At 41.6% G+C, this 23753-nt stretch overlaps 1 non-coding gene across 1 annotated transcript; it reads left to right on the forward strand.

Annotated features, from left to right (window-relative positions):
- The first annotated feature begins 23420 nt into the window (after nucleotides 1-23420).
- Nucleotides 23421-23493, forward strand: Trnak-cuu (transfer RNA lysine (anticodon CUU)). The gene has a single exon. It is a non-coding gene; the product is annotated as a tRNA-Lys (tRNA).
- The last annotated feature ends 260 nt before the right edge of the window (nucleotides 23494-23753 follow it).

Here is a 23753-nt window from a genome sequence, read left to right on the forward strand (position 1 = left end):
AACAGAGCCGCATTCAGTGCCACAAGTCTACAGTGTTTCAAGGTCCTTGCCATCAAAGAGGCTGCAACAGACAACACTCAAGCCCTCTTTCTGTAGCTGGCCCTCCTTCCTCAAACAGTCAGAGTTTGCCCAGGGAGGATGGCCCAGAAAGCCGGCATTTTAAAACAACACAGTTTTTTTTCCTGCTACTGCTGAAAACATACAAGCATTCAGTTGGCTTTTATCAACACCATTTAATTGTTTTGTGGCAGGACCTCTTAAGGGCTGCAGGGTTTTGCAGCTGAAGCTGAGTCAGCAAGCCTCTTTTAGATGAGAGCCCTTGCTTTCTTCTAGCAAGCAGAGCAGACCGAGAAATCGCTGCTACCAAGAAAACATGCTTTACTCTTTCCCAGGCTTTCTCAGGCTTTCATTGGATTCAGTTGTCCACAAGGCTGCAAGCCATTCTGTAGTTATTTGAGCAGCGAGGCTGTGTCCCCAGCACCAGGGCCGCATGAAGGTTATGCCTGAAATAAATACACAAAAACTGTATTCTTTTAAACACTGCTGGCCCATTAGATTCAGCATTTTAACCCATTTCTAATAATCAGTGTAGTATAACGAGGTGCACTTACCAGGAAAAATTCAGCATGTCTGACATGGTGGCTGGCTGCATCGACATCAGCCTCAGAGAGCAGAGCTATGGCATCTGCCGGGGAGAGGGGAGCATGGCTTCTCTGAGCTCACTACCTCTTCCTCCCGGCATTCTATTTTGTTTACTCCACCTACCTATGTTCTAACCTATCAGCTGAAGCGGATTCTTTCTTTAATTAATCAATAAACTTCTTCTGTCACTTTATCCTTTCAACAGCTTGCCCATATAAATCTCCCATGTGTCTTCTGTTGTATAATCTTTCATTTGTAAAGAACTTGCACTCTCAGGGGAGGATTTTTCTGACATCTCTGTGGATGGAGATCATATGAGGAAGGTCAGATGAGCAACCATGACAACTCTAATGCTGTAGAGTTAGGTGGACCAGAGATTGATGGCTGACATTCCTGTGCTATGAATCAGATGCCCCTGAACTCTGGCCCTGTTGACAGACAGGCAGACATCAAGTTGGTCACACATACTTAACTCATTCAGGTTCACAGATACTGTAAATGGAGTTTTAATTCTTCTCCTAAACTAATAAAAAAACCAAGATTAGGAGAAGAGAAGAGCCTGAAGTAAGGCCTCAAAATGGGTCATTTTGCAAAGGAAAGGTTACCTGCCTCCATGTATGCTGTCTCCCTTTCTTAGTCAAATCCATCCTTCCAGTGTCTAGCTAACAGCTAACCATAGAATTGAACCCAACTGCCTTTGATTTCTGAAATAAGTGCTGTCCCCTTAAGGTCTCATAACAGCACAGGAAGGTTTGTAAGACTGTCCCAGCAACAATATAAAGCAATTCTAGGACACCAAAGATGCAGCAAATTTGGTTAATTGGTAATATAGATCATTCTGATGGAACAAAATAATTTAGAATTAAAAAAAACAGATTGGTGTACTCACGATGAATTTATGTGATATGGCACACACAGGCTTCTGGTTCTGAATACTTCATGCTCGGTGGGTTTTGGATATTGTCGTGACCCTGAACCTAGCTGGAGGCTTTGGGGCCTTGAAAGGACAAGACTTAATATTTCAGGACATCCTTGTACTTGGTCCCCACTGTTAACTGATTTCCTTACAGAGAATGAGCAGCCATCTAATCCTGCTGCCATGCCTTCCCCGCATGAACAGAGAGAAGACCCTATACACACAGATCGCTTGTATCACATGTGAAGGCATAAGTCACAAACAAACTCCCACAGCAGTTTAGAATTGTGATTAATTGAATGATTAGTTCTTGAAAGGGGAAAAACTTAGAGATCACAATCCCTTACAAAAGCCCTCTGCAGGATCAGAAAAGGAGCCTCGTAGCCGGAAGGGAAGCTCAAGCAAGAGATCAAACTGAAGGTACAAGTTGCTTTTTAAAAGAGAGAGAGACCACAACTCAATGGGCTGGTATCTCAGTGGCTATTCCGGAAACATCACAGAGAAAGGATCTGCTTCATGCATGAGAGTCACCGATGATTTCCCTTTAAGAAAAAGCCCATCAAAACTCCCAATAACATCATCAGCATTCAACAACATGTCTATGATTTCTTTGCCTTGCCTTTGATTGTGCAGTAAATGATGCTGATAGTTAATCTGTGCAATTAATGCAAATTTCCTTGTAACTGACTAGACAGAATTGACAGGTTATCTTAAACACAGCAGGGAGTCACTCTACGATGGAACTGGTTCATCATCACCTGTGTGACAGTGCCATAATTAAGATCTTTCCTTTGTCTATAAATCTCATTATGTTCAACATGATATGTTGTCATACAGATTTCTTAGGGTTTTGTCCCACTGGTGGTTTCCTTGGTATGCTTACATAATTTTTGCCAGATCCAATCAGTTTTGCCATGCACTCTCAGCTCCACGTCATTGTGTTCCCCTTATGTTCCAGTCCAGGCATTTTAGACCTCTTGTAACTGTTGTAAGTGTATCTCATGTTCCACCTAAATGATTTAGGGTTTTATTTAGGCTGGGTTTTATCTTGCATCACTGAGTTCATTGACTTTCCTTGGGCGTAATTCCTGGGACACTGAGCCTAACTCCTGGGGGATTCCTCCAGTTATTTCTCCTTTCTTAGATAGTTTACACTCTCACTATTACTGTGAGAGTGTTTCTGTAGCAAATATTCTTCTCAAGATGAGAAGAAACTTCAATATTACAATCCATTTGTTATTTTGCTTTAAACACACACACACAAACACACACACAAGTTAGTGCACATACACTGATGATATCTCAATTTATGGGGCCATTCTGGGGATGTCAAGATCGATATCTCTCGAGTGGTTCTCAGAAGGCCATAGGGTGACCCTCTCTAGGTACTTAAGCAGGGAGGAGAATTTGACCGCACTGTGACATGTCCCTAGGAACTATGTGTGCCTTGTCCCATAGTCAGACTGATGACTGACTATCTTGAAAACCACCATGGAACTTTTGTTTGGCAAATGATGGAGATCAAGTCAGGGTCAAAATCAGAAAACTAGATGGAGCTTCCAAGCTCCAGTGGAAGAGCAGATGGATGGAGAAAAAGAGCAAGGATGTCAGGAATATAAGGGCTTGGTCCACACTATGAGACACTGTGCCTGAACTAAGGGGATTTCAACTAATCCAGTGACCTGGGAATGAAAGAACGTGGGATCAAACTGGAAGCTCTGAATGTGGCTGACAATTGTGGCAGACGGAGAAGCCAAAGATAATGGCACTTGCAATTGTCTGCATATCATACACTGGCTTTTTGTGATCATATTTTTTGTGGATGCATACCTTGCTAAATCTGGATGGATGAAGGGTGGGCTTGGACTTCCCACAGCTCAAAGTACCCTGCCCTCTATTTGGACTGGTGTTTGAGTGGAGAGGTTTATTTGCGGAGCAAGAAGAATGTGGGAGGAGGAAGAGAAGTGGAAAGTTTGATAATTATTATTATGAAGTAATGGAAAAATCAATAGAAAATAACCAATGAGGACATTGGAGCTAGGAAAAAAAAACATTCATGTGAGTTGTTGACTCAGACCAAAAATTATTTTACAGAAAAAAAAACACACATAAAAGGGTTGAGTTACTTGGAAAATATGACTCAAGTAATTGGGAAGAAGATTGGGGTTTTTATTTTGGGTCTTCCTGGGGCTGTATGAGCAGCATTTTAGGACCTGTATGCTGGATATTTCTGGGGGTTAGTAGGAAAGAAACCTGGCTAGGAGGAGTTTTATGACATAAGTAGAGCCTTGATGATGTCACAAAGCTTTGGTTGGGGGTGGCAACTCTGTTCCCCATGAAGCACTAGTCTTCTGTGAAGGTGGGCTTACTATCTTCACGGTGGCTGAGGAGGTCAGTTCAGCTCTTGGGCTCCACAACTGTTCAACCGAATTTCCAGAAGTTGGAATCTAGAGAGCCAAGTTATTTTCTTTTGGTAAATATGTTTAGGAAGCAACTAGGACCTCTGTAGTCAAAGAAAGGTTTCTTTCAAATCTGCTCTGGGTCCAAAATTTATGTTGTTAACAGCTCCTATATTTGATAGCTGGGGGACGGTTAATGTCAGATATTCTCCCCACTCTATCTTTGCTAAAAATGTCCAATTCCTCAGTCCACTTAAATGGCAAAGATCCTCTTTGTCCATATGTGTTTTAAAAGATAATTATTTCTAATAGGTGCTGTTGCACAGATTAATGTTTCTTTCTTTTGGCAGTTTGACTCACAGTACTCACTTCTCTAATGAAGATACAGAATACCTTTATGTAATCAACCTGGATCTGGATCAGGAGACACAATAGAGAGAGCCAGTGGACTGGAGTGCCATGACCTTGGGCATGTGGTTATAGATCAGCCAACTAACCAGTAGCTTGAGTGGTAAGGAGAGGAGTGGCTGTTCTTTGAATTCTTTGCCATCTGTTCAGATATTTCTTTCTCACTTTAGGTATAGGCATAGCTTCTTCTCTCATTGATATAGTAAGTCAGGAATTAGGTTTCTCAGTAGAGGTCAATTGCATTTTGCAGCAGGAATATGTCTCTGATACACATATACTGAGCTGTAGACAAGAGTTTGATAATTTTCCTATTAATTTCTTAAGAACATATTCCATTTAGGTATCCAAATCTATTCAGCCCTGCCCTTTTCACCTGCTCCAAAGTTATTCCTAAAAAGAGCCTTGACCTCACATCCTCACCTTCTTATCCTTGCAGGCACTTATGGTGGAGGAAACCACTTTGTGTCTGATTTAAACTGAAGAGTTCTTCCTATGCAGAGATTGGCAGCTATGAAGCCCAAGCACAGAAACAGAGCCAAGAGACAGTGGAACAGGAGTGCTGTGGCCTATCTCAGAAAGTCTCCCGTCATGATGAAGATGCCTCTTAGTATGAGTGGCATGCCACTTCTCCAGAAGAAGAATGGGCCATCGCTCCAGAAGCAAAAACTTAGTAAGCCTTTTGAGGCCCTGGAGAATATTGTTGGCCGCAGAATTTCTCATGGCTGGAAGGAAGCCAATGAACCAGTCACCCATTGGAAAGCCATCATTCTAGATCAACTGCCAACATATCCCTTTCTCTATTTGTTGAAATATGATGGGATTGATTGTGTCTATGGCTTGGAGCTTCATAGTGATGAAAGGATTTTAAACCTGAAGATCCTGCCTAATAATGTGCCATTTCCTCAGGGGACAGACACTCATCTCTCAAACACCATAGTTGGCAGAGCAGTGAAACATACATTCATGGGCACAAATGGCTCTAAGAATGACTGGAACGGGATGGTCCTAGAAGAGGTGCCAATCATGAAGACCTGGTTTTATATTACCTACAAGAAAGATCCGGTCTTGTACATTTACCACCTCCTGGATGTCTACTTAGAAGGCAACCTCCACATCATGCCAGGCTCTAAGGAAGAGTGGAGTGGCGTGGTCCCAGATGAGGTGCAGGCCATAACGACCTGTTTCTACATTGTCAACGAGAATGATCCGTTCCTGTACCTTTACCACCATCATGATGATTCCATTGAAGGCAACCTCCACATCACGCCTGAATGTCCTCCAGTAGAGGTGACTTTGGAATTAGGCAGGGATTCCTTGGAGGCCAAAGAGTGCAGTACAACAAAAAAGATGGAACACAAGAGATAGGTAAAATTATTTGCCAAGTTCCCAACAAACCTTCTGTGTATTTCATCAAGTTTGATAATGACTTCCATATCTATGTCTATGATTTGGTGAAGATCTGTTAAAGTGAAATTCTCAAATTTTGAGGGGCAGACTTAATTCTCTCTGTGGGAATATGTTTTTCAGAGATACCTCAGGTCTTCTATGAATCCTGGTATCTTTTCCAATGGATTATTCTTTCTCAAAGAATAAAAATTTGTTAACATGTTGTGTTATTTGGTCAATGATGGATTGTGTTTGGTGGATGGGGCATCACAGAAATACATGCCTCAAAACAAAGCAGGATTTATGGTCTTTTCCCCTTGGAGAGTAAAGGACTGGGGATGCGTGCTGTGGTAAAGGACAAGATGGCTGTCAAGGAAGCAGTGGAGAGGGGACAAAAAGTTGTATGATCTCGGGGTGGTACGAAGCTTGAGGGAAAACCATGTCAAATGGAAAGATGTGACCGATATCAGCGTGAGGTATTGGGACTTAAGAGGATAAAGAGTAGATTAATCAGGAAGGGACACAAATGTATACTCAAAATCAGAGAAAATTAGGTTTCATTTGATGAATGGTTTAATTCGTACTGGCTGTAAGTCAAAGGATGTTTGATCTCCACTAGAGCATGTTGCTTAGTGAAAAGTGTCTCTGCTCAGTTGCTCTTCTCCAGTAAGTTGGACATCAAGCTACCTACTTAGTTTTGCCAGAATTCTGTCTGCCACCTACTTTGTCATGCCTGGATTCGGTATGCCTTGAACTCTCATAGGTCTTATCCATGCCATCCAACCCTTGTCAGTTCATTTAAATAATTGCCCTGCCATATCTGGAAAACAGTGTTCCCTTTCATTGATCATGTTCTGTAGTACTTGGGCTATAAAACTCATGAACACACTCACCCACACACAGGATAAACATGTACATATGATGCCCACTAGTGTGTGATATGCACACATAGAATGAATGCACCGAACTCCATAATATCAGTAAAGTAGGGAATCCATGATGCTACGTGGAGTCTGGCAAAGACCCCACACACCCATCAAACCGCCAAATACCAGTATCGTACTGATGTCTGACTCCCATCCTGTAAGGAACCTGCCATCCTGTAACTGGGCTATTTTTGGTTCCTTCATCTTCACAAACTTGGTTAAAATGTTAGAGTTGTCAAACTGGGAGTTAGGGTCCAGCATGTAGATCAGCTGTCCCAGGTCAGGTGATTTGGCTACAATTTGGGTGAGAAATTGTACCAGGGAATTCTGGTACACCCTCTCCTCTTCTTCTCCCTGTCCTCATCATCACTCTTGTGGGTGGGCCTGGAGCACAAAGAAGGTAAAATGGAATAAGCCTCCTCCTTAGTGGAAAACCTTGTCAATCCTTAATTTGACCTGACTCTCTGAGGGAATGCAGAACATTATTTCCTACTAGGTCTCCTCATTCATTGGTTCACTCATTTTTCCAATGAATGATTGAATTCATCCATTCTTCCTTGTCTCTCTCTCTTCATTCTCCCCTTCTTCCATTTCCCCCTTGATTGTAGAAATTTGAGCAGCAGGGCTGCATCCCCATGGGGCCGCCTTGTAAGGTTATGCTCCGAAATAACAACACAAAACTATTCATTTCAACACTGCCTGCCCCATTATTTTCAGCCTCTTAAACCATGTCTAATAATGTATGTTGCAGCACGAGGTGGGCTTAGAAGGAAAGATTTAGCATGTCTGACCTGGTGGCTGGCTGTATCACCATCTGCCTCAGAGTGCAGAGCTACCATTACTGCCCATGGCAGAGGTGCATGGCATCTCTAAGCTCAATTCCTATTCCTCCCAGCATTCTCTTATGTTTATTCCACCCACCTATGTTCTAACCTTGCAGGCCAAACAGTTTCTTTATTTAATTAATCAATGACCTATACTCCATCATTACTCCTATTTCTGTTTAAACAAGAAAGGAATCTTTAAATTTAACATAGCAAAATTACATATAACAAAACAGTGATCAAGCAAGAATTACAGTTACAATATTTATATCTATTTTATCTTATATCATAACAATGGAAAACTATAACTATCTATCTCTTCTTCAACTCCATCAGAGACTCCAGAATAATACAGTATTACCTAAGCAAACAAAAAGTAAGCCATTTTCAAACTCTAGAAATGACAGAGACATCTCGCTGCCTGGACAGTCACCCAAAGTTCCTCTGTACCGTTGGTGTTTCCATCCTCAGCCTACAGGCCCATAGTTTCCAGCAGACATTTCCATGAAGCAGGAAATTTCAAAGGCAGTCACTACCTGCTTGTCTTGAAGAATGTTTTGCTGACCCTTTCCTGAATCAGGAACACGGAAAGATCATCTCACCTTTAGGCAAGTTCAGTAGACCTCTCTCTGAGTGTTTTCTGTGTACAGTTTATGCAACAATCCAGGCAAGAGCAGTTTCTTCCCCAAATGGCTATCAAACTCCATAAGGATCCTCTTTGATGTCCATCTTCTTCCTGAAGTAGATATGTGCTGCCAAGTGTAGAGTGTCTCACTGTCATGAAAAACCCTAAGGTACTAAAACATTAAATAGCCTTTTTTGTAGTCTAGAGAGATATGAATAATGCCTATCTGACAGAAATATATATATCTATGTAGCTAGAAAATCTAACTAACATGACTACAAACTTGACTATTATTAATGATTATCCATTAATAACCTATATACATTATATTTTTAAATGAACTACACAATCACAATACCTTAATGAAGATCAAAAATGCATATACATATAACACAATTGACCTAAAATCTCTATCAGTAAAGCAAAATCTATACTAATGCAAATATTCATATCTATATCACATCCCACTTTAAATGTAAAAGAACGTTTATAAGCCATATTTGGGAACGTGGGTGCAGTTTTTTCTCTCCAAAATGCTTCCTGCTGAATGGTGGCATCATTATTGATTTATCTCAGTTGGCAGTTGAGCGAAGCAATTTTTTAAAGGTGTTCACAGCAACCTTTAAGTAGGGCGTGGTCCATCCTACCATATTAGGATAGAGGCATCCACAGACTATCACCCTCTGTGAAAACAAAATAGAAACTCCTTTCCAAAGCATCATGTCCTTAGATCCAAATTTCAAAGTCAAGGCATTTTCAAAATATCTATGTTGGATTATTTCAGCAGATTTTATAAAGAAACATCTTTTAGCAGCTATTGCTACTGCCTCAAAATTCAAATGATTCAAAAAGAGCATAATAGCATACAATATCAAAATTCGCTGTGAATTTTCCATCTTTGTGCGCTTCAATTTAACCTCTATTTTGTTTACTTTTCCTTTTTATTTTTTTGCCTTTTGAGACAGGTTCTCTGTATCTTTGACCTGCAATAACTCTGTATACCTGTCTGTCCTTGAAGTCTCAGAGATCTGCCTCTCTCTGCCTTTCAGGCATTGGGATTAAAGGTGTATGCTACTACACATTGAACTCACAAAGATCTGTTTGTCTCTGCCTTCAAGGCACTGGGATTAAATGCGTGTGCTACCTCACCTTGAAGGTACAGAGGTCAATCTCCCTCTGCCTCCCATGTGTTGCTTTTACAGGTGTGTACTACCACACCCAACAACTCTCTTCCTTTTTTTAACTTTAAGAACTTCAAATTTTAGCCTGCACATATTTTTAACACACTGTAAATCATTTAAAAATTTTCTTTGTCTTTGAATATCTCTTTACTCTATTTCTCTCTCTGTTTTTCTGACCACATGAGTCTTTCATTTACCAAGCAATCTCAGTAGGACTAAAGCCGTGGCTTTGCTGGCCAGATGTAGCCCATTCCTTAGCTTTCTGCCATTCCAACCTTGTGGCTGAGGTACCGAACAGAGCCGCATTCAGTGCCACAAGTCTACAGTGTTTCAAGGTCCTTGCCATCAAAGAGGCTGCAACAGACAACACTCAAGCCCTCTTTCTGTAGCTGGCCCTCCTTCCTCAAACAGTCAGAGTTTGCCCAGGCAGGATGGCCCAGAAAGCCGGCATTTTAAAACAACACAGTTTTTTTTCCTGCTACTGCTGAAAACATACAAGCATTCAGTTGGCTTTTATAACCACCATTTAACTGTTTTGTGGCAGGACCTCTTAAGGGCTGCAGGGTTTTGCAGCTGAAGCTGAGTCAGCAAGCCTCTTTTAGATGAGAGCCCTTGCTTTCTTCTAGCAAGCAGAGCAGACCGAGAAATCGCTGCTACCAAGAAAACATGCTTTACTCTTTCCCAAGCTTTCTCAGGCTTTCAGTGGATTCAGTTGTCCACAAGGCTGCAAGCCACTCTGTAGTTATTTGAGCAGCGAGGCTGTGTCCCCAGCACCACGGCCGCATGAAGGTTATGCCTGAAATAAATACACAAAAACTGTATTCTTTTAAACACTGCTGGCCCATTAGTTTCAGCATTTTAACCCATTTCTAATAATCAGTGTAGTATTATGAGGTGCACTTACCAGGAAAACTTCAGCATGTCTGACATGGTGGCTGGCTGCATCGACATCTGCCTCAGAGAGCAGAGCTATGGCATCTGCCGGGGAGAGGGGAGCATGGCTTCTCTGAGCTCACTACCTCTTCCTCCCGGCATTCTATTTTGTTTACTCCACCTACCTATGTTCTAACCTATCAGCTGAAGCGGATTCTTTCTTTAATTAATCAATAAACTTCTTCTGTCACTTTATCCTTTCAACAGCTTGCCCATATAAATCTCCCATGTGTCTTCTGTTGTATAATCTTTCATTTGTAAAGAACTTGCACTCTCAGGGGAGGATTTTTCTGACATCTCTGTGGATGGAGATCATATGAGGAAGGTCAGATGAGCAACCATGACAACTCTAATGCTGTAGAGTTAGGTGGACCAGAGATTGATGGCTGACATTCCTGTGCTATGCATCAGATGCCCCTGAACTCTGGCCCTGTTGACAGACCGGCAGACATCAAGTTGGTCACACATACTTAACTCATTCGGGTTCACAGATACTGTAAATGGAGTTTTAATTCTTATCCTAAACTAATAAAAAAACCAAGATTAGGAGAAGAGAAGAGCCTGAAGTAAGGCCTCAAAATGGGTCATTTTGCAAAGGAAAGGTTACCTGCCTCCATGTATGCTGTCTCCCTTTCTTAGTCAAATCCATCCTTCCAGTGTCTAGCTAACAGCTAACCATAGAATTGAACCCAACTGCCTTTGATTTCTGAAATAAGTGCTGTCCCCTTAAGGTCTCATAACAGCACAGGAAGGGTGTAAGACTGTCCCAGCAACAATTTAAAGCAATTCTAGGACACCAAAGATGCAGCAAATTTGGTTAATTGGTAATATAGATCGTTCTGATGGGAGAAAATAATTTAGAATTAAAAAAAACAGATTGGTGTACTCACGATGAATTTATGTGATATGGCACACACAGGCTTCTGGTTCTGAATACTTCATGCTCGGTGGGTTTTGGAGATTGTCGTGACCCTGAACCTAGCTGGAGGCTTTGGGGCCTTGAAAGGACAAGACTTAATATTTCAGGACATCCTTGTACTTGGTCCCCACTGTTAACTGATTTCCTTACAGAGAATGAGCTGCCATCTACTCCTGCTGCCATGCCTTCCCCACATGAACAGAGAGAAGACCCTATACACACAGGTCGCTTGTATCACATGTGAAGGCATATGTCACAAACAAACTCCCACAGCAGTTTAGAATTGTGATTAATAGAATGATTAGTTCTTGAAAGGGGAAAAACTTAGAGATCACAATCCTTTACAAAAGCCCTCTGCAGGATCAGAAAGGGAGCCTAGTAGCCGGAAGGGAAGCTCAAGCAAGAGATCAAGCTGAAGGTAGAAGTTGCTTTTTAAAAGAGAGAGAGACCACAACTCAATGGGCTGGTATCTCAGTGGCTATTCAGGAAACATCACAGAGAAAGGATCTGCTTCATGCATGAGAGTCACCGATGATTTCCCTTTAAGAGAAAAAATCATCAAAACTCCCAATAACATCATCAGCATTCAACAACATGTCTATGATTTCTTTGCCTTGCCTTTGATTGTGCAGTAAAAGATGCTGATAGTTAATCTGTGCAATTATGCAAATTTCCTTGTAACTGACTAGACAGAATTGACAGGTTATCTTAAACACAGCAGGGAGTCACTCTACGATGGAACTGGTTCATCATCACCTGTGTGACAGTGACATAATTAAGATCTTTCCTTTGTCTATAAATCTCATTATGTTCAACATGATATGTTGTCATACAGATTTCTTAGGGTTTTGTCCCACTGGTGGTTTCCTTGGTATGCTTACATAATTTTTGCCAAATCCAATCAGTTTGCCATGCACTCTCAGCTCCACGTCATTGTGTTCCCCTTATGTTCCAGTCCAGGCATTTTAGACCTCTTGTAACTGTTGTAAGATTATCTCATGTTCCACCTAAATGATTTAGGATTTTATTTAGGCTGGGTTTTATCTTCCATCACTGAGTTCATTGACTTTCCTTGGGTGTAAATTCTGGGACACTGAGCCTAACTCCTGGGGGATTCCTCCAGTTATTTCTCCTTTCTTAGAAAGTTTACACTCTCACTATTACTGTGAGAGTGTTTCTGTAGCAAATATTCTTCTCAAGATGAGAAGAAACTTCAATATTACAATCCATTTGTTATTGCGATTTAAATAGACACACAAACACACACAAGTTAATGCACATACACTGATGATATCTCAATTTATGGGGCCATTCTGGGGATGTCAAGATCGATATCTCTCGAGTGGTTCTCAGAAGGCCATAGGGTGACCCTCTCTAGGTACTTAAGCAGGGAGGAGAAGTTGACCGCACTGTAACATGTCCCTAGGAACTATGTGTGCCTTGTCCCATAGTCAGACTGATGACTGACTATCTTGAAAACTGCCATGGAACTTTTGTTTGGCTAATGATGGAGATCAAGTCAGGGTCAAAATCACAAAACTAGATGGAGCTTCCAAGCTCCAGTGGAAGAGCAGATGGATGGAGAAAAAGAACAAGGATGTCAGGAATATAAGGGCTTGGTCCACACTATGAGACACTGTGCCTGAACTAAGGGGATTCAACTAATCCAGTGACCTGGGAATGAAAGAACATGGGATCGAACTGGAAGTTCTGAATGTGGCTGACAATTGGGGCAGACGGAGAAACCAAAGATAATGGCACTTGCAATTGTCTGCATATCATACACTGGCTTTTTGTGATCATATATTTTGTGGATGCATACCTTGCTAAATCTGGATGGATGAAGGGTGGGCTTGGACTTCCCACAGCTCAAAGTACCCTGCCCTCTATTTGGACTGGTGTTTGAGTGGAGAGGTTTATTTGCGGAGCAAGAAGAATGTGGGAGGAGGAAGAGAAGTGGAAAGTTTGATAATTATTATTATGAAGTAATGGAAAAATCAATACAAAATAACCAATCAAGATATTGGAGCTAGGAAAAAAAAACATTCATGTGAGTTGTTGACTCAGACCAAAAATTATTTTACAGAAAAAAAAAACACATAAAGGCGTTGAGTTACTTGGAAAATATGATTCAAGTAATTGGGAAGAAGACGGGGGTTTTTATTTTGGGTCTTCATGGGGCTGTATGAGCAGCATTTTAGGACCTGTATGCTGGATATTTCTGGGGGTTAGTAGGAAAGAAACCTGGCTAGGAGGAGTTTTATGACATAAGTAGAGCCTTGATGATGTCACAAAGCTTTGGTTGGGGATGGCAACTCTGTTCCACATGAAGCACTAGTCTTCTGTGAAGGTGGGCTTACTATCTTCACGGTGGCTGAGGAGGTCAGTTCAGCTCTTGGGCTCCACAACTGTTCAACCGAATTTCCAGAAGTTGGAATCTAGAGAGCCAAGATATTTTCTTTTGGTAAATATGTTTAGGAAGCAACTAGGACCTCTGTAGTCAAAGAAAGGTTTCTTTCAAATCTGCTCTGGGTCCAAAATTTATGTCGTTAACAGCTCCTATATTTGATAGCTGGGGGACGGTTAATGTCGGGTATTCTCCCCACTCTATCTTTGCTAAACATGTCCAATTCCTCAGTCCACTTAATGGCAAAGATCTTCTTTGTCCATATGTGTTTTAAAAGATAATTATTTCTAATAGGTGCTGTTGCACAGATTAATGTTTCTTTCTTTTGGCAGTTTGACTCACAGTACTCACTTCTCTAATGAAGATACAGAATATCTTTATGTAATCAACCTGGATCTGGATCAGGAGACACAATAGAGAGAGCCAGTGGACTGGAGTGCCATGACCTTGGGCAGGTGGTTATAGATCAGCCAACTAACCAGTAGCTTGAGTGGTAAGGAGAGGAGTGGCTGTTCTTTGAATTCTTTGCCATCTGTTCAGATATTTCTTTCTCACTTTAGGTATAGGCATAGCTTCCTCTCTCATTGATATAGTAAGTCAGGAAGTAGGTTACTCAGTAGAGGTCAATTGCATTTTGCAGCAGGAATATGTCTCTGATAAACATATACTGAGCTGTAGACAAGAGTTTGATAATTTTCCTATTAATTTCTTAAGAACATATTCCATTTAGGTATCCAAATCTATTCAGCCCTTCCTTTTTCACTTTGCTCCAAAGTTATTCCTAAAAAGAGCCTTGACCTCACATCCTCACCTTCTTATCCTTGCAGGCACTTATGGTGGAGGAAACCACTTTGTGTCTGATTTAAACTGAAGAGTTCTTCCTATGCAGAGATTGGCAGCTATGAAGCCCAAGCACAGAATCAGAGCCAAGAGACAGTGGAACAGGAGTGCTGTGGCCTATCTCAGAAAGTCTCCCACCATGATGAAGATGCCTCTTAGTATGTGTTGCATGCCACATCTCCAGAAGAAGAATGGGCCATCGCCCCAGAAGCAAAAACTTAGTAAGCCTTTTCAGGCCCTGGAGAATATTGTTGGCCGCAGAATTTCTCATGGCTGGAAGGAAGCCAATGAACCAGTCACCCATTGGAAAGCCATCATTCTAGATCAACTGCCAACATATCCCTCTCTCTATTTGTTGAAATATGATGGGATTGATTGTGTCTATGGCTTGGAGCTTCATAGTGATGAAAGGATTTTAAACCTGAAGATCCTGCCTAATAATGTGCCATTTCCTCAGGTGACAGACACTCATCTCTCAAACACCATAGTTGGCAGAGCAGTGAAACATACATTCATGGGCACAAATGGCTCTAAGAATGACTGGAACGGGATGGTCCTAGAAGAGGTGCCAATCATGAAGACCTGGTTTTATATTACCTACAAGAAAGATCCCGTCTTGTACATTTACCACCTCCTGGATGACTACCTGGAAGGCAACCTCCACATCATGCCAGGCTCTAAGGAAGAGTGGAGTGGCATGGTCCCAGATGAGGTGCAGGGCATAACGACCTGTTTCTACATTGTCAACGAGAATGATCCGGTCCTGTACCTTTACCACCATCATGATGATTCCATTGAAGGCAACCTCCACATCACGCCTTAATGTCCTCCAGTAGAGGTGACTTTGGAATTAGGCAGGGATTCCTTGAAGGGCAAAAGAGTACAGTACAACAAAATGATGGAACCCAAGAGATAGGTAAAATTATTTGCCAAGTTCCCAACAAACCTTCTGTGTATTTCATCAAGTTTGATAATGACTTCCATATCTATGTCTATGATTTGGTGAAGATCTGCTAAAGTGAAATTCTCAAATTTTGAGGGGCAGACTTAATTCTCTCTTTGGGAATGTGTTTTTTCAGAGATACCTCAGGTCTTCTATGAATCCTGGTATCTTTTCCAATGGATTATTCTTTCTCAAAGAATAAAAATTTGTTAACATGTTGTGTTATTTGGTCAATGATGGTTTGTGTTTGGTGGATGGGGCATCACAGAAATACATGCCTCAAAACAAAGCAGGATTTATGGTCTTTTCCCCTTGGAGAGTAAAAGACTGGGGATGCGTGGTGTGGTAAAGGACAAGATGGCTGTCAAGGAAGCAGTGGAGAGGGGACAAAATTTGTATGATCTTGGGGCGGTATGAAGCTTAGGGAAAACCATGTCAAATGGAAAGATGTGACCGATATCAGCGTGAGGTATTGGGACTTAAGAGTATAAAGAGTAGATTAATCAGGAAGGGACACAAATGTATACTCAAAATAAGAGAAAATTAGGTTTCATTTGGTGAATGGTTTAATTCATACTGGCTGTAAGTCAAAGGATGTTTGATCTCCACTAGAGCATGTTGCTTAGTGAAAAGTGTCTCCGCTCAGTTGCTCTTCTCCAGTAAGTTGGACATCAAGCTACCTACTTAGTTTTGCCAGAATTCTGTCTGCTACCTACTTTGTGATGCCTGGATTCGGTATGCCTTGAACTCTCATAGGTCTTATCCATGCCATCCAACCCTTGTCAGTTCATTTAAATAATTGCCCTGCCATATCTGGAAAACAGTGTTCCCTTTCATTGATCATGTTCTGTAGTACTTGGGCTATAAAACTCATGAACACACTCACCCACACACAGGATAAACATGTACATATGATGCCCACTAGTGTGTGACATGCACACATATGATGAATGCACCCAACTCCATAATATCAGTAAAGTAGGGAATCCATGATGCTAGGTGGAGTCTGGCAAAGACCCCACACACCCATCAAACCGCCAAATACCAGTATGGTACTGATGTCTGACTCCCATCCTGTAAGGAACCTGCCATCCTGTAACTGCGCTATTGTTGGTTCCTTCATCTTCACAAACTTGGTTAAAATGTTAGAGTTGTCAAACTGGGAGTTAGGGTCCAGCATGTAGATCAGCTGTCCCAGGTCAGGTGATTTGGCTACAATTTGGGTGAGAAATTGTACCAGGGAATTCTGGTACACCCTCTCCTCTTCTTCTCCCTGTCCTCATCATCACTCTTGTGGGTGGGCCTGGAGCACAAAGAAGGTAAAATGGAATAAGCCTCCTCCTTAGTGGAAAACCTTGTCAATCCTTAATTTGACCTGACTCTCTGAGGGAATGCAGCACATTTTTTCCTACTAGATCTCCTCATTCATTGGTTCCCTCATTTTTCCAATGAATGATTGAATCCATCCATTCTTCCTTGTCTCTCTCTCTTCTTTCTTCCCTTCTTCCATTTCCCCTTTGATTGTAGAAATTTGAGCAGCAGGGCTGCATCCCCATGGGGCCGCCTTGTAAGTTTTTGCTCCGAAATAACAACACAAAACTATTCATTTCAACACTGCCTGCCCCATTATTTTCACCCTCTTAACCCATGTCTAATAATGTATGTTGCAGCACGAGGTGCACTTAGAAGGAAAGATTTAGCATGTCTGACCTGGTGGCTGGCTGTATCGCCATCTGCCTCAGAGTGCAGAGCTACCATTTCTGCCCATGGCAGAGGTGCATGGCATCTCTAAGGTCAATTCCTATTCCTTCCTGCATTCTCTTATGTTTATTCCACCCACCTATGTTCTAACCATTCAGGCCAAACAGTTTCTTTATTTAATTAACCAATGACCTATACTCCATCATTACTCCTATTTCTGTTTAAACAAGAATGGAATCCTTAATTTAACATAGCAAAATTACATATAACAAAACAGTTATCAAGCAAGAATTACAGTTACAATATTTATATCTATTTTATCTTTTATCATAACAATGGAAAACTATAACTATCTATCTATTCTTCAACTCCATCTGAGACTCCAGGATAATACAGTATTACCTAAGCAAAAAAAAAAGTAAGCCATTTTCAAACTCTAGAAATGACAGAGACATCTCGCTGCCTGGACAGTCACCCAAAGTTCCTCTGTACCGTTGGTGTTTCCACCCTTAGCCTACCAGCCCATAGTTTCCAGCAGACATTTCCATGAAGCAGGAAATTTCAAAGGTAGTCACTATCTGCTTGTCTTGAAGAATGTTTTGCTGACCCTTTCCTGAATCAGGAACACGAAAAGATCATCTCACCTTTAGGCAAGTTCAGTAGTCCTCTCTCTGAGTGTTTTCTGTGTACAGTTTATGCAACAATCCAGGCAAGAGCAGTTTCTTCCCCAAATGGCTATCAAACTCCATAAGGATCCTATTTGATGCCCATCTTCTTCCTGAAGTAGATATGTGCTGCCAAGGGTAGAGTGTCTCACTGTCATGAAAAACCCTAAGGTACTAAAACATTAAATAGCCTATTTTGTATTCTAGAGAGATATGAATAATGCCTATCTGACAGAAATATATATATCTATGTAGCTAGCAAATCTAACTAACATGACTACAAACTTGACTATTATTAATGATTATTCATTAATAACCTATATACATTATATTTTTAAATGAACTACACAATCACAATACCTTAATGAAGATCAAAAATGCATATACATGTAACAAAATTGACCTAAAATCTCTATCAGAAAAGCAAAATCTATACTAATGCAAATATTCATATCTATATCACATCCCACTTTAAATGGAAAAGAACGTTTATAAGCCATATTTGGGAACGTGGGTGCAGTTTTTTCTCTCCAAAATGCTTCCTGCTGAATGGTGCCATCATTATTGATTTATCTCAGTTGGCAGTTGAGCGAAGCAATTTTTTAAAGGTGTTCACAGCAACCTTTAAGTAGGGCGTGGTCCATCCTACCATATTAGGATAGAGGCATCCACAGACTATCACCCTCTGTGAAAACAAAATAGAAACTCCTTTCCAAAGCATCATGTCCTTAGATCCAAATTTCAAAGTCAAGGCATTTTCAAAATATCTATGTTGCATTATTTCAGCAGCTTTTATAAAGAAACATCTTTTAGCAGCTATTGCTACTGCCTCAAAATTCAAATGATTCAAAAAGAGCATAATAGCATACAATATCAAAATTCGCTGTGAATTTTCCATGTTTGTGCTCTTCAATTTAACCTCTATTTTGTTTATTTTTCCTTTTTATTTTTTGTCTTTTGAGACAGGTTCTCTGTATCTTTGACCTGGAATAACTCTCTATACCTCTCTGTCCTTGAAGTCTCAGAGATCTGCCTCTCTCTGCCTTTCAGGCATTGGGATTAAAGGTGTATGCTACTACACATTGAACTCACAAAGATCTGTTTGTCTCTGCCTTCAAGGCATTGGGATTAAAGGCATGAGCTACCTCACCCGGAAGGTACAGAGGTTAATCTCCCTCTGCCTCCCATGTGTTGGGTTTACAGGTGTGTACTACCACACCCAACAACTCTCTTCCTTTTTTTTAACTTTATGAACTTCAAATTTTAGCCTGCACATATTTTTAACACACTGTAAATCATTTAAAAATTTTCTTTGTCTTTGAATCTCTCTTTACTCTATTTCTGTCTCTGTTTTTCTGACCACATGAGTCTTTCATTTACCAAGCAATCTCAGTAGGACTAAAGCCGTGGCTTTGCTGGCCAGATGTAGCCCATTCCTTAGCTTTCTGCCATTCCAACCTTGTGGCTGAGGTACCGAACAGAGCTGCATTCATTGCCACAAGTCTACAGTGTTTCAGGTTCCTTGCCATCAAAGAGGCTGCAACAGACAACACTCAAGCCCTCTTTCTGTAGCTGGCCCTCCTTCATCAAACAGTCAGAGTTTGCCCAGGCAGGATGGCCCAGAAAGCCGGCATTTTAAAACAACACAGTTTTTTTCCCTGCTACTGCTGAAAACATACAAGCATTCAGTTGGCTTTTATCAACACCATTTAAATGTTTTGTGGCAGGACCTCTTAAGGGCTGCAGGGTTTTGCAGCTGAAGCTGAGTCAGCAAGCCTCTTTTAGATGAGAGCCCTTGCTTTCTTCTAGCAAGCAGAGCAGACCGAGAAATCGCTGCTACCAAGAAAACATGCTTTACTCTTTCCCAAGCTTTCTCAGGCTTTCAGTGGATTCAATTGTCCAGAAGGCTGCAAGCCATTCTGTAGTTATTTGAGCAGCGAGGCTGTGTCCCCAGCACCACGGCCGCATGAAGGTTATGCCTGAAATAAATACACAAAAACTGTATTCTTTTAAACACTGCTGGCCCATTAGATTCAGCATTTTAACCCAATTCTAATAATCAGTGTAGTATTATGAGGTGCGCTTACCAGGAAAAATTCAGCATGTCTGACATGGTGGCTGGCTGCATCGACATCTGCCTCAGAGAGCAGAGCTATGGCATCTGCCGGGGAGAGGGGAGCATGGCTTCTCTGAGCTCACTACCTCTTCCTCCCGGCATTCTATTTTCTTTACTCCACCTACCTATGTTCTAACCTATCAGCTAAAGCGGATTCTTTCTTTAATTAATCAATAAACTTCTTCTGTCACTTTATCCTTTCAACAGCTTGCCCATATTAATCTCCCATGTGTCTTCTGTTGTATAATCTTTCATTTGTAAAGAACTTGCACTCTCAGGGGAGGATTTTTCTGACATCTCTGTGGATGGAGATCATATGAGGAAGATCAGATGAGCAACCATGACAACTCTAATGCTGTAGAGTTAGGTGGACCAGAGATTGATGGCTGACATTCCTGTGCTATGCATCAGATGCCCCTGAACTCTGGCCCTGTTGACAGACAGGCAGACATCAAGTTGGTCACACATACTTAACTCATTCAGGTTCACAGATACTGTGAATGGAGTTTTAATTCTTCTCCTAAACTAATAAAACAACCAAGATTAAGAGAAGAGAAGAGCCTGAAGTAAGGCCTCAAAATGGGTCATTTTGCAAAGGAAAGGTTACCTGCCTCCATGTATGCTGTCTCCCTTTCTTAGTCAAATCCATCCTTCCAGTGTCTAGCTAACAGCTAACCATAGGATTGAACCCAACTGCCTTTGATTTCTGAAATAAGTGCTGTCCCCTTAAGGTCTCATAACAGCACAGGAAGGTTTGTAAGACTGTCCCAGCAACAATTTAAAGCAATTCTAGGACACCAAAGATGCAGCAAATTTGGTTAATTGGTAATATAGATCGTTCCGATGGGACAAAATAATTTAGTATTAAAAAAAAAAAAACAGATTGGTGTACTCACGATGAATTTATGTGATATGGCACACACAGGCTTCTGGTTCTGAATACTTCATGCTCGGTGGGTTTTGGAGATTGTCGTGACCCTGAACCTAGCTGGAGGCTTTGGGGCCTTGAAAGGACAAGACTTAATATTTCAGGACATCCTTGTACTTGGTCCCCACTGTTTACTGATTTCCTATTAGAGAATGAGCAGCCATCTACTCCTGCTGCCATGCCTTCCCCACATGAACAGAGAGAAGACCCTATACACACAGGTCGCTTGTATCACATGTGAAGGCATAAGTCACAAACAAACTCCCACAGCAGTTTAGAATTGTGATTAATAGAATGATTAGTTCTTGAAAGGGGAAAAACTTAGAGATCACAATCCCTTACTGTAGTAATATGGACGGTGGCAGGGTTGCGTCCCCAAATCCCCAGCCGCCTGGCTCGGCTAGCTTATGCCCCAAATAATTACACGGACACTGTATTCTTTTAAACACTGCTCTGGCCCATTTCTAATCATCTGTATAGCGCCCCTAGGTGCGCTTACCGGGAAGATTCTAGCCTATGTCCATCCTGGGTTGGAGCTTCATAGCGTGCGTCTTCCCTGGAGCAGGTAGCATGGCGTCTCTCCTGTGTCTGCTCCGGAGAGCAGAGCTGCGAAGTCTGACCTCACTTCCTCTTCCTCCTGGCATTCTGTTCTGTCTACTCCTCCCACCTATCTTCTAACCAATGAAATGGGCCGAGGCAGTTCCTTTATTGCTTAGCCAATGAAATCAACAGATTGATATATGACACTCCCACATCACTTCCACTTTTTCTGTTTAAACAAAAAAAACGAAGGCTTTAACCTTAACATAGCAAAATTACATATAAAAAAACAGTTATCAAGTAAAAGTTACATCAGAAACATTCATACATATAACAAAATTAACCGTAAATCTCTATCAATAAAGCAAAATCTATACTAATGCAAATTATTCATGTCTATATCATATCCCCCTTTAAATGTAAAAGAACATTTATAAACTATATTTGGGAACATGGGCGCAGTTTTTTCTCTCCAAACTGCTTCCTGCTGAATGGGGGCGCTGTTAATCAGATCATTTAGGGTGTAACCTGTGTGCCAGGTTTATCTCAGTTGGCAGTTGAGTGACGTAATTTTTTGAGGGCGTTCACAGGAACATTTCAGGAGGTCGTGGTCTATCATACCAAATCGGGATAGAAGAAATCCAAAGGGTCTGGTCCTCTGTGAAAACAAAAGAAGACTCTCTCCAAAGCATCATATCCTTAGACCCAAATTCTGATATCATACCCTCATGATATCCGTTCTGGTTCCACTGGGCAGCCCATATAATGAAATGTCTCTCTGTACTTAGCTCCTACACAGTCAAAAATTTTAAAGAAAACATAATAATACAAAGAATCCAGACTCTCTGTGAATTTTTCATCTTTACGCGGCTTATTTTTACTCTATCACTTTACTTTATTCTGTCTCTTTAAAGACTTTACCTTTTTTTTTTAAAACCATTAACTTTATTCTCTATATTCTTTTTCTTCTCTCTCCCAAGCCTACGTATATTCATCCAACAGTGTGACTCGTTTAGTGGTCTGAATCTGTCCTATTGTGAATCTGCAATTTTTTACTATCCAGGAGCACTTTTGATTTGCGCCTTTAAATCACTAGGCGCTTAAGAATCTAAGCTGTGACATTCCTACGTTAACTTTTTGCTTTTTGAGCGCACATCTGTAGACCAGGCTGTCTTTGAACTCTCAGAGATCCGCCTGTCTCTGCCTCCCAGGCATTGGGATTAAAGGTGTTTGCTACTACACCTTGAACTCACAGAGATCTGTTTGTCTCTGCCTTCTAGGCACTGGGATTAAAGGCGTGTGCTACCACACCTTGAAGTCACAGAGGTCTATCTCCCTCTGCCTCCCAAGTGTTGGGATTAAAGGTGTGTACACACAACAACTCTCTTCCTTTTTTTTTGTTTTTTGCTTTAAGAACTTCAACTTTCAGCTTGCATATATTTTAACACACTTTAAACCATTCAGAAATTTTCTCTGTCTTTGAATCTCTCTTTAACTGTATATCTCTCTTTTTCTGACCACGTGAGTCTTTAATTTGCCAAGCAATCTCAGTAGGACTAAAGGCATGGCTTTGCCAGCTAGATCCAGTCCATTCCTTAGCTTTCCAGCCTCATGGCGGATATACAGGCTGCAGCCATGTTTATAGCCACACCTCTATGGCGGTTCAAGGTCCCTTCCAGCCAGCAAGCTACAACAGACAACACTCAAATCCTCTCTCGGTAGCTGGCCCTCCTGCCTCAAACAGTCAGAGTTTGCCCTGGCAGGATGGCCCAGAAAGCCGGCATTTTTAAACAGCGCAGCTTTTTTCCTGCTACGGTTGAAAACCGAAAAACATGCGTTCAGCTTTTTGTCAACACTGTTTAAGTGTTTCGTGGCAGGACCTCTTAATGAGCTGCAGGCTTTGCAGCTGAAGCTGAGTCAGGAAGCCTCTCTTAGATGAGGCGCTTGCTTGCCTCTAGCAAGTAGAGCAGACCCAAGAAATTGCCGTAAGAAACATGCTTTACTCTATTCTTTTCTAAGCTTTCTCAGGCTTTCTGTGGACTCAGTTAGCCACACGTCTGGGCGTCATTTGTAGTAATATGGACGGCGGCAGGGTTGCGTCCCCAAATCCCCAGCCGCCTGGCCCGGCTAGCTCAGTCGGTAGAGCATGGGACTCTTAATCCCAGGGTCGTGGGTTCGAGCCCCACGTTGGGCGCCATTTGTAGTAATATGGACGGCGGCAGGGTTGCGTCCCCAAATGCCCAGCCGCCTGGCTCGGGTAGCTTATGCCCCAAATAATTACACGGACACTGTATTCTTTTAAACACTGCTCTGGCCCATTTCTAATCATCTGTGTAGTGCCCCTAGGTGCGCATACCGGGAAGATTCTAGCCTAAGTCCATCCTGGGTTGGAGCTTCATAGCGTGCGTCTTCCCTGGAGCAGGTAGCATGGCGTCTCTCCTGCGTCTGCTCCGG

This window comes from Microtus pennsylvanicus, assembly GCF_037038515.1.
Source record: "Microtus pennsylvanicus isolate mMicPen1 chromosome Y unlocalized genomic scaffold, mMicPen1.hap1 SUPER_Y_unloc_2, whole genome shotgun sequence".
Lineage (NCBI taxonomy): Eukaryota > Metazoa > Chordata > Mammalia > Rodentia > Cricetidae > Microtus > Microtus pennsylvanicus.